This window comes from Erythrolamprus reginae, chromosome 1, assembly GCF_031021105.1.
Source record: "Erythrolamprus reginae isolate rEryReg1 chromosome 1, rEryReg1.hap1, whole genome shotgun sequence".
NCBI lineage: Eukaryota > Metazoa > Chordata > Lepidosauria > Squamata > Dipsadidae > Erythrolamprus > Erythrolamprus reginae.
The window spans coordinates 312,564,557-312,583,137 of record NC_091950.1 but is presented as its reverse complement, the minus strand read 5'-3'; positions in this window follow the sequence as shown (position 1 = coordinate 312,583,137).

Sequence of the window (18,581 nt, the reverse complement as noted above, 5' to 3'; positions counted from 1 at the left end):
GGGTTTTAAGGAGTTTACAAAAGGCAAGGAGGGTGGGGGCAATCCTAATCTCCGGGGGAAGCTGGTTCCGGAGGGTCAGGGCCGCCACAGAGAAGGCTTTTCCCCTGGGTCCCGCCAGACAACATTGTTTAGTCGATGGGACCCAGAGAAGGCCAACTCTGTTGGACCTAACTGGTCACTGGGATTCGTGTGGCAGAAGGCGGTCTCAGAGAACAATATAACAAATACATCTAAAAATCCAATTAATATAGCTAAAAAGTCTTAAAAAGCTCTAATATAGTTTTAAAAAAACATTTGTCATCATTCACTCAACAAAACATACTAATACACTCGTCAGTCAGGGGGCTAGGGTCTGATGGCCCCAAGCCTGGTGGCATAAATAGGTCTTTAAACTTTTACGGAAGGTGAGGAGGGTGGGGGCAGTGCGAATCTCCAGGGGGGGGGGAGCTGATTCCAGAGGGCCAGGGCCCCCACAGAGAAGGCTCTTCCCCTAGGCCCCGCCAAACGACATTATCTGGTTGACAGGATCATGAGAAGGCCGACTCGGTGGGACCTGATCGGGCGCTGGGATTCATGCGGCAGAAGGCAGTCTTGGAGGTAATCTGGCCTGATGCCATGTAAGGCTTTGTAAGTCATAACCAGGACTTTGAATTGTGTCCAGAAACTTATTGGCAACCAATGCAGTCCGCGGAGTGATGGTGAAATATGGGTATGCCTTGGAAGGCCCATAACCACTCGCGAGGCTGCATTTTGGATTATTTGAAGTTTCCGAATACTCTTCAAAGGTAGCCCCATGTAGACAGCATTGCAGTAGTTGAACCTTGAGGTGATAAGGGCATGAGTGACCATGAGCAAAGACTCCCTGTCCAAATAGGGCTGCAACTGGTGCACCAGGCAGATCTGGGCAAACGCCTCCCTCGCCACAGCCAAAAGATGGTGTTCTAAAGTCAGCTGTGGATCAAGGAGGAATCTGTAATCTTGTATGCCAATGAGACTATATATGCTTATATACCAAAAATCATTTCTTGTCATATTTCAAAAGCAGAATAAAGGGGGGAATAAAATACTTCCTCTCGTCATATATTTCACCAAATGAGAGCGAATGGTTAATCAGAGGATGAAATCACTGACTTAGATCAAATGCAAATGGTATCCAAGCAAAATGGTCAAATAACACATTTTCTTTAAAAAACCAACAACGTTTGGGGACTTGTATGGGAAACCAAGAGTACAAAGCAGTTTGGATCATAGTCAAAAAGCTATTCCGAGCAGCAGTCTCAAACCATGACACATTTCCAGAAAATTTGTAACCATAAGAATCCTATGATAAATTGTAATCATAGCAGGATCCAGCTTTGTGGGAGGTGCCCAACTCTCAGACATCATTTATAGGTTCCCAGTATGACCTATGTCTAAAAGACATTTTAATGATAACAAGGGAAAGTAGATGGATCGACTTTACAGAGTGTTGAAGGCCCTGCTTGTTGTCATCCTCAGCTTCTATAAAGACCAGAGATTTTCAGAGGGACTCATCTGTCTTGCTATCAGCCCCACAGTACCACAAGGACGGAACTATCTCAGATAAAACATGCCAGAGAGAGACATTCACGCCTCAGCATTTCCTGTGGGGGTCTGCCCCAAATAGAGCTGTATTAACAAATACAAATTCTAGGCCATTATCATCTCCAGAAATGGCTTTGTGGCGAAGTTTTACCCCTGGACCTTTATAATCAGAAGGAGTTTTTCTCAGGCTGTTTAAACATTTTAAACTGCAAGCAGTCACAGTTTAGATCTTCCCACTGGGACAATTCTTCTAAATTACATTAAAAGCTCAAAGGCTCAGATCGACTTCCATGATGAGGAGTATAATTTGCTAAATATTTTAAGTAATGTGGGATCTACGAGTCTCATGTATTCCAGGCCTTTAGAATGCCTGACACATAGATGAAATATGGGAGCGTTTTGCCATTATATTCCCTTGTTTGTTCGGTCATTCATTCATTCATTCATTCATTCATTCATTCATTCATTCATTCATTCATTCATTCATAACATTGAAATTCTAGAAAAAATAATATAATATTGTACTAATGCTAGGAGTTGCAAAACAACTTACTTTCTCCTTTGGCTAGAAAATCCAAAAAAAGAAAAAACCTAGCTGATTTTTGGCTAGCACAGAGGCTCTGAGAGGGTGTTTTTGGCTTCCAGAGAGCCTCTACAGGGATGGGGGAGGGCATTTTTACCCACCCTGGCTCCAAGAAAGCCTTTGGAGCTTGGGGAGGGCAAAAAACGAGCCTATTGGGCCCACCAGAAGTTGGGAAACAGGCCATTATCCAACCTCCAGAGGCATTGCCTACCCAGGCATTGAATTATGGGTGTGGGCACTCGTGCATACGCGATAGCATGCACGCATGCTCTTTCAGCACCCGAGGGGGAAAAGCTTCACCATCACTGATCTAAGGTAACAACGAGATGTGGTTCCAGGTAGGATTTTTCTTTCTTTGTACAATCATATGCAAAGGATGATGGCAATGAAATTATTTTTTTGCCTGAGACAGAATATTCAAGGGGCACTAATTTGCTAAGGTGCATACAAGTTTCAGGTTGCTACCAGTATGGCTAAGGACGGTGCACCGGTAGCGAAAATTGAGCTGCCTGTGCAGTTTTACTTCTGCTGCATGTGTGCATCCCAGTGAGATTTTGCTTCTGTGCATGTGCAGGAAGAAAAATCTTGTGAGGAGAAACGTGAGTGTGTGTGAGAGATTTTGGCGATTTTTTGCTTTTGAGCATGTGCGGAAGCAAAAAAATTGCCGAAATCTTTGGCGTGCGTCCCTTCATGAGATTTTGCTTCCTGCGCATGTACAGAAGCAAAACCTCGCTGGGACATGTGTGTGCATGTACCCACAACAGAAGGAAAGCTGCACATGCAGCGCACCAGTAGTGGCAGAAATGGGAATATGCCCCTGGTGCATACACACACTTACACTATGGGCCTTTCTCCCATGAATGGAGGCTTTGCAGACTATGAAAAAAAGGAAAGTGCATCCTTGGACTTCTCTACCTACATAGTTCTATAATATATGTGAGATCCCCAGCCAGTATTATAATTTCACTGCTGTTTGAAACAACCATAACTACAGTAAGTGTCTTATTCATATTGCCTCTGGGATCTGACTGCATTTTTGTAAAATTATTGCAATGTTACAGATTAGATTAGATTAGATTTATTGGATTTATATGCCGCCCCTCTCCGCAGACTCGGGGCGGCTCACAACAATGGTAAAAAAAAATACATAGTAACAAATCTAATATTTAGCAATCTAAATTACAGTTTTAGGTTAAAAAATCCAAAAGAAACCCCAACATATAAAAAACAAGCACACAATCAATCATATACAGAAACTACAAGGGCAAAGGGGAGATGTTTCAATTCCCCCATGCCTGACGGCAGAGGTGGGTTTTAAGGAGTTTCCGAAAGGCAAGGAGTAACTTTAGCATATTCTGGAAGAGTGGGTTGTAACAATTAGCAAGAAATAATCCATGGTTCAAAGAAGGAAAGAAAAAAAGAAAGGAAAAAAAGAAAGAAAGAGGGAGGGAAAGAAAGAAAGAAAGAAAAAGAAAGAAAGTGGGAGGGATGGAGGGAAAGAAAGAAAGAAAAAGAAAGGAAGGAAGGAAAGAAGGAAGGAAGGAAGGAAGAACCCCTGTATTAAGTGTTGCTTATAGAAAAATGCTTGAGGACAAAAGGGGGCATTATTTCAACTCTCCTTAGCCATTGACTGCTCCACAGTGACAAAAGCTCTGATGCATATATTATTTTGAACAAAAAGATAATACCTAAGTGACATATCTCTGCTTGGTTTACAATTGTGGAGGTCTGTCTTGATCCTTTACACAATGAACGTGGTTCTCCATCAACAAGGGAACCTACTGCAGCCAGGGAGTGACATGAAAGAAAATTTGCTGATCTGGAAAACTGTATGTAAAAGGCAGAGGCATTTTTGGACTAGGCTGAGATTCTGAGAAGGAAAAACAAAATCCTGGGCAGAAGTCACATTGAACCAAGGGTGAAATTCAATTTTTTCCCCTATCAGGCATGACTCAGTGGACATGGCAGGGGAAGGATAGTGCAAAATCCCCATTCCCTTCCCATTCCTAGGGGAAGGATATTCCCACCCCACTCTGGGGCCAGCCAGAGATGGTATTTGCCAGTTCTCCGAACTACTAAAAATTTCCGCTATCAATTCTACAGAACCTCTTAGAACCTGCTGAATTTCATCCCTGCATTGAACAAATAATCTATAATACATTCTGAACATGCAGTGTGGTTTTTTGAAAGTAAAGGAGATGAGATAACATCAGTCAGCAGAGTTTTTCAGAGTTTAAAGGGAGTAAATTTGGCCTTTCGTATGGAGTTAGATGAGCAGAGCCCTCCATTAATGAGACCTCCAACTCTTTCGATAAAATATTTGGTGAACTGCCAAGCACCTGCACTGAAATTATTCCTGACTGAACTTTGGAGACACTGAGTATAGTTGCAGTTATATAATTAAAGTTGGATTGATATGGAAGGGAAGGAAATAAGGAGTTACAAAACTGTGTGGTTGGGGGAGAGAAAGTAAAAAGAGGAAGGAAGGAAGGAAGGAAGGAAGGAAGGAATATTATTTCTCTCCTTTACAGTAGCAACATCTGGGACCTGATTGGTGTAATCAACAGCTCTTGCAGGAATAATACTTGCACATAACACACCAGGTGTCATTATATTGGTACTTACACGTCAGCTGTTCAAAAACAAAGTTCATTGCAATCACTTATTACATAATTTAAATTAGATCCCTTATTGTGTGTCCTCACATTGTACAAATGACTCATTCCTTTTTGCAACTGCATTCATAATAAAAGGAGCAGTCGAAGAAATATTTCCCCCCACACAATAATATGCCTTTCCTTCTGAGATAATGCAAAATCCCAAAAGGAAAGAAGTCCTTTGGCTTTCCCATGCAACAAAAAAATAACTATTCTTGGGGGGGGGGGGGTTTCCTAAAAAATGAAGCAAAACAACAGCCCTGATACAACAGGAGGAAAGGGGAAATGATCTGATTTTTGTGATGAAGGAAACTTTCTTAGGCACAAGCTGTGAGAGGGGAGAATCAGGCAAAAGAAAACAGGGCCTTATGTCATGTATATTGACAAGGGAGGTTGGCCCAGTGATGAAAATATTTCATCCCAAGTATCCAGTATCTCTCCAAGTGGAAACTGAGTAGGAGGAAGGAAGAAGAATGAGGCTTAGAATTAAGAAAGATTGGACAGATAGAGAGCTTGGAAAGATTAGATAGACTACAAATCATTACACCAAAACAAGTCCCTGAGGTCATGTGCATTCACAAACGTTGTACTGGCAACCATTGAGGTTTCAACAGTTTAGAAATAATGGATAATTACTAGAGCAATGAATTATTCAGTAGATTCACTTTGTAAATTCTATTCCTAGAGGAAAGCAACATACTTTCAAGATTGATCTGTAATACCTAACCTATATCCCTGTTGTGCATCTAATTAATCTGCATCCAGGGGTTTCACAAGCAGAAAACATCTTGCATAGTTGACCTTGTTTTCTTCCTATTTTGTCTCTCTGCTGAAAGGATTTTCTATCAGGCAGCTCTCCGGTTCTTAGGTCCTGTTCTGACAATACTCTTGAGTCTTAACCCTATCAGACATTAACCCGCTCAGATGTCCTTACCTGAGATTTAGATATCACAATGGGATGTGCAGATGGAAACGGAGTTGGCAACAGCACCACAGCTTACTAGAGAGATGGCAGCACTTTTCAGAGAAATCCAGTGCAGGGCTACCAATATTCTTACTACCACACTGTGGCCGTGGCTTATGCAGGACACCCTGCATTTTCTTTCAACATCTTTCAGTGCAAATTGGGTGCTCTGGGGTGGAGCTCCATTTTCACTACCCTACTGCATCTCCCCCACAATCCAGGCAGTAGCCCACCCCTGGAGAAATCTCAAGGTCCTGACCTGGTTGTGAGAGGGAGGAAAGGTTTCAGGGTAGACATCTTCTGAGGAAGATGGGCAGTTAAGAAGTGGGAAGGATACATCATAAATAAAATAGAATAAAAAGAATAAATTATTATTAATAAGGAATTTGGTGTGGTGGCTAATTACCAGGAGATTGTAAATCCTAGTCTAGTGATGGTGAACTTTTTTTTTTTGATTCATATGCCAAAAGGGTGTGTGGGGGGGTGTTAGCATGTGAAAATGCACTTCCAGGTTGCCCGCTGTGCTGTTTTTTGGCACTCTGGGGCTTCAGGAAGCTTCCCTGAACCCTACGGAGTGCAAAAAACAGCACAATGGGCAACCCGGAAGTACGTTTTGTGCACTTCCGGTTTGCCCATTGGGCTGTTTTTTGCACTCCAGGGCTTCAAGGAAGCTTCCCTGAAGCATCCAAGGGTGAAATGGCACATGCGTGGTGGAGCTGACATAGGCTAATGTCTCACGTGCCCTCTGATATGGCTCCGCGTGCCACCTATGGCATACATGCCATAGGTTCGCCATCACCGTCCCAGTCCATCCATAGGCATGAAAGCCAGCTGGGTAATTTTGGGCTGGTCACTCTATCCAGGGGTGGGCAACAGGCAGGAAGGGGTGGAATGCAGTTCCACTGGCGGAAATGAAGCTGCATGCACAGCTCCAGCTGACTGGCAGCTGTCACTTCCTGGATTACCGGTCTCAGCTCAGCTCTCCTTTTTTTCCCCTCCTGCTGCTTCTGGGTCTGCACTTCTTGCTTTTTTCCTCTTTCCTCCTTCCTGGCTTCTGATGAGCTTCCCTCTCTCCTGCCCGACTCCCCTTCAGCCGCATGCGGCCACCTCCTGAGTCCAGGAAGGAGAAAAGAGGAAAAAAGCAAGGAGCGTGCAGCAGCAACAGCAGGGGGAAAAAGGAGAGCTGAGCCAAGAAGAGCCATGCCAAAGCGGTCTGGGCTGTGGTCCTTTTCCCATTGCCTGCAGCTGAGATGAAAAGGCGTCATGCGGCAATAATAACCTTGTAACTCTCCCTTGGCTTTCCAATATTTTAAATCTCCTCTCCCATCCTCCTATTCGGAAAGCGGCACTCCCACCTGGTCACATGACCAGCAAGCCACCCCCACCTAGTCACATGACCATCAAGCTACAGCCACAAAATAAGCCACAGCCACAGTGTGGCAGTAAAATTTTTGCCTGCCCATTGCTGACTCTATCTCAGCCTACAGGATTGGTGTTGTGGAGAAAACAGGAGGAGGAAAGCATATTAGATATGTTTAATTTGAGTTACTTAGAAAATAAGAAATGTGGGATAAACAAACAAACATCTCCCAGGATATCAGACACAAGCAATAAAGCCACTCATAAATTGCTAAAGTAAACAACTTTATTGTTCTCTATCTAACTTACAGTACATGAATTTCCTCAAACTTCCTGCCGTCCCTTGCAAATCAGTAGTGCTATAATTTTGAATATAGTACCAAGAATGTCCATCATTCTGGAGTGGCTCTCCAAATCCAGCAATTTCTGCTATGATGATGACTCATTCTGGGTACAGCCAATTTCACACAGCCTAGGTGGTATAACACTGACAAGTCCTAGTGAACGGGCACCAGTTGACAGATTCTCGTTCTAGCGCGTCTAATAAAAACAATATGTGGTGCATTCCTTGCTTACCTTCTTTATTTAGTAAGGAAAAAGAATGAGAAAATATGGGGGAATTGCAAAGAATTCCCCTGTAGCTTTCAAAAAATGTAGAGAGATGATTACATAACAATAAGCTGCATCCCTGCTTCTTATTCCAAGACATTTCAAAATGGTACTTCGTTTTCTGGATAATGAGCATTCCTGAGAGAAACATCAACAGTAGATTCTTCCTTTCTTTCAGCAATTCTTTCTCAAAATGTTTTCAGCCTTCTGGTTCTATTTCTTAAGACAAGAACTCGCTCCTACTTTAATTGGCTTTGCTGCCTTCTTTTAATACATCACTCAAGGACCAAATACAGCTGTCCCTATTACTCATCTCTGTTTCCTTAAGGCAGTGCTTCTCAATTATTTTCTGTTACGTCCCCCCAAGAAGAAGTAAACATTTCACACACATCCAACTCTCTGATCTGGGCCCAAATGGAATTTTAGTGTTAATATTTATTACTTATTGTAAGCTGAAAGCAAACTATTGGCTGGGGAAGGCTGCTCTGCCCAGTTATGTGGGAGTAAGTCACACTGAAGTCAGTGGAGCCTGTTTTCGGTTAGGCAGGCATAGGCTACCTTGGTTAGGGCCCTCTTTGACACGGAGACAGGCCAGCTTAGTCAAGCGGAAGTTTTGGAGTCCTAATTGCCACCTCTGCCGGGCACTGTTGGTATGTCTCGGTATAGCTGGGCTAAGAGACCTTCGACATACACCGTGTAGAGAATTTTAACAGAGCGTAGGTGTGTGATAAAGCCAAAGAAACAAAGACACAGACTTAGTTATCCTTAATAAGTACTAAGCAAATACAATAAAAGCTATTACACTCCCCCTTCCAGGCAAAGTAAAGTAAGAATGAGCAGAAATGAGCATCACAGCGTCATTTGAGGGATGGAGTACTGGTACCCTCTTATGATGAACCAGCCTAGTATATTTAACATTTAAAGTGATAGTACAAGTTTACAGTGGCAAACCCTAACAAACATGTACTCTGTACTGACAGGTACTCACAGCGAATGGTGTGGAAGGAGGCTTTAGGGTGCTGTTCAAAGCTTTCACCCAGTTGCAGAGCATACTCCTCCTTGTCCAGCAGCAGGTTCGCAACGCCATTCATGGTTACCATGGTGTCAATCGAGAACAAGAACCTACACAGCCACTGGCTGCCTTCTCTTCTGGGCCCGGAGCAGCATTCAACTGGGAAAACACTCCAGGGGAATTGATTGAGAGGGACAATGCATGTTCCCTCCAGGCATTGCTCTGCATCCCCCCATGCCCAGTGAAGGGCTGCCAAAATTTTTACTACCACACTGTAGCCGTGGCTTATGCAGGATGCCTTGCATTTTCTTTCAACATCTTTCAATGCAAATTGGTTGCTCTGGGGTGGAGCTCCATTTTTGCTACCCCACTGTGTCGTACCCCCCCTGTCCAGGCAGTAGCCCACCCCCAGGCGTGCCCCACTCTTTGAGAAACATTGCCTTAAGGAATCCTTGAATCACTTCCCATCTGCCCAAGCAAAGTGATGACTAAGCAAGCCTGGTTTGAACGAATGAATTCAAGTTCTTGAAGTTGCAACTTCACACATTGGACAAGTCATAGGGTTAGGTCATCTGATCAGGGAAATAATATGGACAAAGAGTTAAAGGAAATGTCAGGGAATTCTAACTTCAAGAAGTTCTAAATTCAGAACTGCAAATAATTGGCATTAGTCCAGGCCAGGGGTAGGCAAAGTTGGCTCTTCTATAAGTTGTGGACTTCAACGCCCAGAATTCCTGAGCCAAACATGCTAGCTCAGGAATTCTGGGAGTTGAAGTCCACATGTCCTAGAAGAGCCAACTTTGCCTACCCCTGGTCCAGACTAATCTCACCCCTTTCTTACGAAACATTCAAACATAACTGTCACGACTCCAATGAATTCTTGCTTTTTATAATAAAAGGATTGTTTTTTGAATACAGATTTAAAATATCTGATAAATTTTCTATAGCATGCTTAAATCATATCTTCTAAAAAGTTTTATTCCTGTATTAGCTGATCACTTGTCATAGTTTTTTTCAATTTTGTCTTTCCAGAGTCTGTTTTTAATGCAAAATGTGAGAATAAATACATTCATACATATATTGAATAATCAGGAAAAAATGCAAGTCTGCCCATGTATCATTTCAGAATATGTATAAATATTTACAAAGGATAAAGCTAAATCCAACATGTGGAAATGAAATATACTGCAATGAAGTGGGAAAGGCTGTATTCCAGAAAATATGAAAATAATATATCAAATCCTTTCCAATTAAAGTATTTTTTAAAAAGAACTTTAAATATCACTTTTAAAGACTTTAAAGACCATTCATGTATCTTGTTCAACTAATGTATTTCCCATTTTTCAAGAAGAGTCTGTTCCTCAATTGCATATGAGTTTTATATGCAATATAGTATAAAGTCATTATATATCTGATTTTGCCTTTAGAATAATTGGCACACTTCAGCATTGGCAATAAAAGTCATCCATTAATTAATTATTAAGTGCTTTGTTTTATTCCCAAACTTTGGCTGTATCATTAGCTCATGATTCATAGTTCATGATCTTTAGATTCAACTTTCCAAATAACTTTCCTTTCCAACTTTTCTTCCTTCGAAACTCCTAAAAAATACTTCCTCCCCAACTCAGATATCCTCCTTTGTTGCCTTACAGAAAATGGCTGACTTCTAAAGTTTCACTGAACAATACTCAGTCCATATTTTTGGCTATTTTCAGAAGCTCTTTTAAAGAATTTGGATTATAAGTGATATAAACAATACTAACATAATAACACTAAGGGGGATATGGCCAGGTTGACTGCAAATTTCTTTTCCAGCTAGGGCATGGCAAGAAACTCTATAGCTATGGCCACAGAAAACTCCTAACATTCTGGAAGACTGTACAAGGGAAAAAGCAAGATTATCACATAGTAGAATGTAGTAGAATATAGCTGTATTTTTCTTCTGTGCATGCTCAGAAGCCGAGTTTCTGGCATTGTGCATGCATCACCATCTTGTTTTTGGCTTTTTTGGGGTGGGGGGAGTTAATTGTTTTTTCAATACTGAACATGCACACCCACAAGACGTGGGAGGAAGCAAACTGGCAGCAAAATAAGTTACAACCTACCCCTGGGCTTGAGTAGATTTTGTCTGCATTCCTAATAATTTCAATTTGTATTATTCACACATCTTTGTGTTTTTTCTTAAAGATACATTTGATTGCTTAGCTGTGATTTTCTGATGCAATTTTTATGCATATCATTAATGCTATAGTTTAAAAAGATATTTTTTAATTGTTACAATTTTAATTAAGTAAATTAAATCAAAATGGTTAGTATCTCAAACAGCTAGAAGAGGAGCTGAAAATATTTAGAAGCTGATTTAAAACAAAAACAATGCCTGACTGCTTCGAATTGGTTAAATAAAAGAAAATGTTGGGAACAGAATCTCCATCATCCAACTCTTGAACAGCAAATTTTTCAACATTTAAAGTTGTTTAAAAAAAAACAACTGAACTGAGCCTTGACATAGTCCCCTTAAACATCTTTTCCTCAAATTTATTTCCTCCAAGGGATTTTACAAAAGACTAACATATTTCACCCTTTCGGTTTCCCTTGTTGTTTAGCGTTGTATTATCAGATTTTCTGACATCTCCCAAATAAAACAGAAATTCGTCTTGGTCTTAAATTTAGTTTCTTCCCTTGGATCTTCTTATTATGTTACATTCTTCTAACTTTGTTCTTAAAAGTGGATGAAAGGAAATGGGCAGAAAACATCCTAATATGTACTTTTACAACATTGGGAAATTCAGATTGATGGAATAGTCCAGAATTCTGCCTCTTAAATTCCCTTTTGAGATTTCCAGCCTTGAAAAAACACTGGGTTGTTTTCTAGCTACATCCATGTTATTTGTTTCTCTATAAAAACAATTCTTGTCTACAAAGGCATTTTACTTAAGTAAACAAGTACTAGTCAAATCCCTTGCTCTGTCTTTGTGCTGCTACGTACTTTCAGCTTCACGATCCATCTCGCAAAGTTGTGGGTGGTACCATGTACATTTTGTTCTCCTTGGAGAAAAGGGGAACCGAATGTGTATTTTCTTTCTACTTAATATCTTGAAATTCAGCCCTTTTTTCACAAAAACCAAAAGAGAGCCCTGACATTTATTCTTATCCTTTTAAAATAAGAAATCTCATCTTAAATAAAAAGTGTCAATGAAAGAAATATTTGTTTATTTATTTGTTTGTTTGTTTGTTCAGTTATTTGTTTATTTATTTGTTTGTTTATCTGTTTGTTTGTTTATCTATGCTGCTCAGTTCCTGTAGGCTCTGAGGGATTAACAAACATCAACATGATGCAAAACTAGAAGCACAAATCACATCAAACATATGGAACCACACAACCTTAGTAGGGCCATCTCTCTTAATCTAAGCTTTCACATCTCTAATTACTCCAATCAATATACAGGCTGCAGGTTCAAATCCCAGTAAGGGTATGGTTAGCTGACGAGAACAAATAGACTCGAAATAGATCTATATCAGTCTCCCTTCATTTTCATTATCCACAAAAAATATGTTACACACACACAAACACACCCCATATTTTTCGGAGTATAAGATGCACCAGAGTATAAGACACGCCTTAGTTTTTGGGAAGGAAAATAGGAAAAAGAATCTGCTTACCAGATATTCATCTGCCTAGCATCCTTAGTCTGGTCAGCTTCACCCTCGTTAGGGCTTTAAAAAAAAAACCCTTATTCAGAAAGAGTAACAATGAAAGAGCTTGCAAGCCAGTAAGAGCTGGGAAAATCACTAGCACCTGGTTAGGGCTGGAAAGAAACATTCGGAGCAAATAGAGCAATGAAAAAAAACCCTGCAAAGACTTAGAGCTTGGAAAACATCCTTCGCAAAGAGTAGCAATGAAAGAACCTGCAAGGTAAAAGTTGGGAAGATCATTAGCACCAAGTAAAGGATGGGGAAAGGAACTTCAAAAAAGCTACATTCAAGGTATAAGATGCACCTGAATTTTCAGCATCTTTTAGGGAAGAAAAAGGTGCGTATTATACTCTGAAAAATATGGTGTATATACACACACACACACAGTCTAAACGAGAAGGTTCCAAAGTTCTTTCTAAAAATATGAAGACATTATTGGGAACTAAATGATGTTTTCACAGAGACGGCTTGGCTTCCGATCTAGAATTTGCAAAAGCCCAACATCAACATGTGACATCTGAGGTTAACTGCCAAGGATCAGCAGCCTACTCCCTCTTATTTTTAATATTCCACATTGACATCATCTTATTTTTAACAATGTCCAGAGGGAGCCTGTTGTAGCATTGTGTTTTTTTTGCAAAGAAGTCCAAAGTGTAGCTTTTCAGATAGTACTGGACAATGTCTTTCACCATTGACCAAGTTGGCTAGACATGGTAGGAATTAGCACCCAACACTCCACCCCCATGTTTAAAAAACTTTCTGCATTGCTAGAGTTACTTCTCTTTTAAGAGTAAATAACACTGTCCGTGTTATTATCTTAAGCTGCCTTGTGTTGAGTCAGATCATTGCTCTGGCAGTCCTAGGACTGACTTTGTCAAGCCTGAAGTATCGCATGAAAAACATCTACTCTTCCTCTGAGCTACCACCCTCTTTTCTCCAACAAGTTAGCAATAAAACTCAAGCCTGATCCGCTTTCCATTCACATACTGTTTATTAAATTCAAGGTAATACTTTACAAAAAAAATTCATTGCAACTTGTTTAACACAGCATAGTACAAGATGAAAAGAAAGTAGAGGTGAGTGTGGTTTTTTTTTAAAAAGTTTCATTTCTCAATTGCCAGCTGCTAATACTTGATGTTCCTTGCCCTTCTGAATCTATTTCATAACATATCAACAGGCACATAAGGGATTTGGGTTTATTTTCTTGCTAGTGTGGGATAAATGAGCAGCCCCTCCCCACAGTGTTTCTGACATGGTGCCAAATACCTATGAGCAAGAAGCTTAAGAATAGTGTGTTTCAATAAATCTCGAAGTTTGTCCGAGATTGATCATTCCGATATTGTCATCCATTACTGTATTCAAAGGAGCTGCCTGCATGAAAGTTGATAGAGGGCAATCAAACCTTTGGCACTGCTCAAAATAATATCATTAGGTGTCTGCCTATGGGCTGACTTGTTCTCAAGCCCCCAAAACTAAACACAGCTGAGACCTAAATCCCCTGACAAATGAAGGAAATGTGCAAGGATCATGAATAACACATGGCAAATGGAATTTCTAAACATCACTCTGGCATACACCTGATAAATGACTGTCTACAAGAGCACTGTTGAAAAGATACTGGACACTGGCCGAATGTCTTTCCAATAGAAGAAAGGAAAGAAGCACATTAAGAGAGAATTGTAGCACACATTTTAAAGTTAGGAATTACACACACGCATGGAGGGAGGGACATTTCCATGTCCACTTCCCTTCATCTGGTAAAATTTGGCATCAATGAATGCAGAGACCAGCCTTTGTTAACACATCAGGCAGACACTAGAAGGCTGGAGTGGCTCTGAGTTATAGTTCGTTTCCCCAAACACCTGGAGGGTATCAGGTTGATGGAAAAGAGTGTTACAGTGGTGCCTCTACTTAAGAACGCCTCTACTTAAGAACTTTTGTAGATAAGAACTGGGTTTTCGAGACTTTTTTTGCCTCTACTTAAGAACCATTTTCTACTTAAGAACCCGAGCCCGGAAAAATTTCCCAGGAAATTTGAGGACGGCACGAAGCCCTGGCCAGTTTCATGCCATTCTTCCTTTAATCCTGGCCATCTTGGGTTTTTCTGGGTTGCCAGAGGAGCCTTTCAGTGCTACTTAAAGAAGCTTTGGCAGCCCAGAGTGAACGGGGGGAGGTGTGTGCTCCTCTTCGCCCCCTCAGAGTCCCTCTCTCTTTTTTTTAAGCCTTAAAGTTTTGGATTTTTTTGATTCCCCTCCCCTTCTTCCTTCAGCAGCGACTGTCCTCCTCCTTTTCTTCCTCCTCCTCCTCCCACCCAAATTCTGAGCTTTTATTTCTTTCCTAATGGATTTGCACACATTATTTGCTTTTACATTGATTCCTAGGTGATAAATTGCTTCTACTTAAGAACGTTTCTACTTAAGAACCTGGTCACGGAACGAATTAAGTTCTTAAGTAGAGGTACCACTGTATAATGAATGGCAGACCTTTGGACCAGAAGTGGATTCCTACTGCGGTCTGGGGCGCGTACTCTAGTAGAGACCTGCCAATGATGCAATTTTGATGCAATGACTCCTGTGCAAAATGTTATGATGCACACTGTAGAAAAGGTAAGAGCAACCTATCCCTGCTTTGGACTCTCTCTGTATCTTCCGTACATATTGTCCTATCAAAATCTGGGCCAAAGCTATACACAACGTTTATCCACGCAGATTAAAATGAAAATATTCCAGTTGACATACCCTGGCATATGCATATCCTGCATAATTTGGATTGTTGCAGTTAAATCACTATCACACACTACAATTTGATTTTGAAATCGTCGATGTAGATGTCTAATGGTTGGATCATGGCAATTGGGCCAACCTTTGTTCATCTTTTGTTCATCTTTGTTCATCAGTTTTTCTCATCATTCCTATCACCCATTTCCTCCCAGTAATGACTGTATGACTGTAACTTGTTGCTTGCATCCTTAAATCTTTTTATTAATATTGATGGTTTCCTCATTGCTTACTTGAAATCATCCTAAAATCATTAAGTATTGTACCACATGATTCTTGACAAATGTATCTTTTCTTTTATGTACACTGAGAGCATATGAACCAAGACAAATTCCTTGTGTGTCCAATCACACTTGGCCAATGAAGCTATTCTCTTCTCTTCTCTTCTCTTCTCTTCTCTTCTCTTCTATTCTATTCTATTCTATTCTATTCTATTCTAGACATTTCGTGGCTTATCCAAGCCATTTCATCAGTCAGAGCAAAATTAGTTAGGCAGAGAATTGTTGGAATGTACAACTCTTGCCACACCAACTTTAAGTGTGTATGCATGTCTTGCAGTATCTCAGTGGAGACTCAATCATCCAAGCCAAAGGTATCGAAAAGTTGAATCATGGCCATTGGAGCAACTTTTGTTAATCTGAGATGTTTCACAGATGATCTGCACTCATTCTAAAATCAACAAAAAAGAATGTGTTTTCTTGTTTCAATATATTTCAAACATATAAGAAGGAGTGGGGGAATCCTGCTAACAAGAAATGGCCTGTTTTATTTCCTATAAGAGAACCAGTTGTGCTCATGTGTCACTTTCTTCCCCTATCCTGCTTCCCTAGTTTAATTGATGTGGCTCAATCACTATAGAGTAGACCAATGTTTCCCAACCTTGGCAACTTGAAGATATCTGGACTTCAACTCCCAGAATTCCCCAGCCAGCATTTGCTGGTTGGGGAATTCTGGGAGTTGAAGTCCAAATATCTTCAAGTTGCCAAGGTTGGGAAACACTGGAGTAGACAACCCAGCTAGCAAATATTCATAGAAATGTGGCATGCATGTTTCATATAGCAGCCAACTAGACTCTATGATAGCATTCTTGGGTTGCTATATTTAAGATGACTGAGATTAGGTGGTCCTTAATTTACTTGGCACCAGTTGCTTGGTACTCTGAGCCTTGGTGGTACAGTGGTTAGACTGTAGTACTGCAAGCTGCTTCTGCTGACTGCTGGCTGTAGCTCACTAGTTCAAATCTCACCAGGCTTAAGATTGACTCAGCCTTCCATCCTTCTGAGGTGGGTAAAATGAGGACCTGGATTGTGGGGGCAATAGGCTGGCTCTGTAAACTGCTTAGAGAGGGCTGAAAACAGTGAAGGGCTACCAAAATGTTTACTACCACACTGCAGGCATGGCTTATGCATTTTTGATCAATATCTTTCAGTGCAAATTGGGTGCTCTGGGTTGGAGCTCCATTATCGCTACCCATTCTTCCCCGTCTGGGCAGTAGCCCAGCCCTGGCTGTAAAGCACTGTTGTGAAGCGGTATATAAGTCTAAGTGATATTGCTTTCAAAGTTATGACAGACCCCCCAAAAATATATTTACAACTTAGACCACCCCCTCATGGTGATGTGATTGCATTTGGGTACTTGGCAATTGACCTGCATTTATGACCATTTGCAGTGTCCCAGTGGTTTGCAATATTTTTGTTGTTGTTGTTGGAAACTAGCATTTATCTCCAGTTTCTGGCAAAAAAGACACCCGTTGTAGACAACAGGTTTATTCACTTAACAATCACCACAGAAAAACACAAAAATGGTTCAGTCACATGGTGACCTCTTTAATGACCAGCAAGATTTACAACTGTGATACCCAGGCTCAATTATGGCCAGAAGCAGTGATGAGCTCCTACGGGTATGGTCAGGTATGCAGAACTGGTAGAAAAATTTTGGTTAGGTATGGAGAACCAGTAGAAAAATTTTGAAATTTCTTCTCCCCCCCCCTTCTATGCTCTGGGTATGTTTTTCCTATCGTAGTAAATGAGGTTGAATGTGTATAATTTTAGAAGAGCTGTGCGTACATGTGCATATGTGCTTACACGTACAGTTTATATAGTAGATACAGTAATGTATATTTTTGTGTTCCTGTGTGTAATATATATCTACACATTTGGCATGTATAGATAGAATTAAATAGTATATTTTGGGTGTTCAGTAATAGTAAATAGATAGGGAAATTGTATATCTTTTGAGGCGAGGAGGGGCCAGGCATCCTAACCAAACCCTTGATGTGAGTGACATCAAGTTGTCCACCTTTAAGCCAGTCACATGACTTTTAAGCCACCCTCTGGTCACATGATCGTCAAGCCACTCCCACCTGGTCACATGGCCAGCAAGCCACACCCACAAAATAAGCCACACCCATAGTGTGGTAGTAAACATTTTTTGCAGCCTTTTATTGGCCAGAAGTCATGGATTACCTATAATTCACAGCATGAATTATAGCATAAATTCATAGCAATGAATTAATTGTTATTTATTTATATATATGTAAGCCTTCATTAGAACCTCCATCCTTGCTCCTCCTCGCTGTCCGTCTCCACTCCGTTAGCCCTCACTTTGCCTGCCCGCCGCATTTTTTTTAAGCCTTAAAGTTTGGATTTTCCTAATGGGTTTGCACACATTATTTGCTTTTACATTGATTCCTGTTGGATCACCCTGGTATATTGAAGGAATGTCACAGCTCCTTTTTGCCCCTAGGCCCAACCCAGGGCCATTTCAAGGTAGTTAATTTATTCATAGCCAACAAACTATACAATATATATGTCACATGTTTTTTGCTGAATTTGAAAATTAATTTAATACCTACTGGGACTTGAACCTGCAACCTTTGCCTTGTAAGGCAGAGAATTATCCTCTAGGCTACAGTATCCAATCCCTTCAGCTCTGCACCAGGGAAGGGTTACATATTTTTGTGTCGAATCACCCTGGTGTATTGAAGGAACATCACAGCTCCTTATTTGCCTCTCGGCCCAATCCAGGGCCATTTCCAAGGCAGTTAATTTTATTGATAGCCGACAATTCTATCTGTATGTGTCACATGTTTGTTTTTTTTTGCTGAATTTGAAAATTAAGGGAGATTAGGATAGATCTATTTTGGCCTTATTTTGGCCTCATCAGCTAGCCATACCCACTGGGACTTGAACCTGCAACCTTTGCCTTGTAAGGCAGAGAATTATCCTCTAGGCTACAGTATCCAATCCCTTCAGCTCTGCACCAGGGAATATATATATGATATATATTATAGCAATTATAGCATGAATTCATAGCAATGGCCACACTGAGAGCTCAGTGCAATTCATTTTCATGAGAGTAGGGA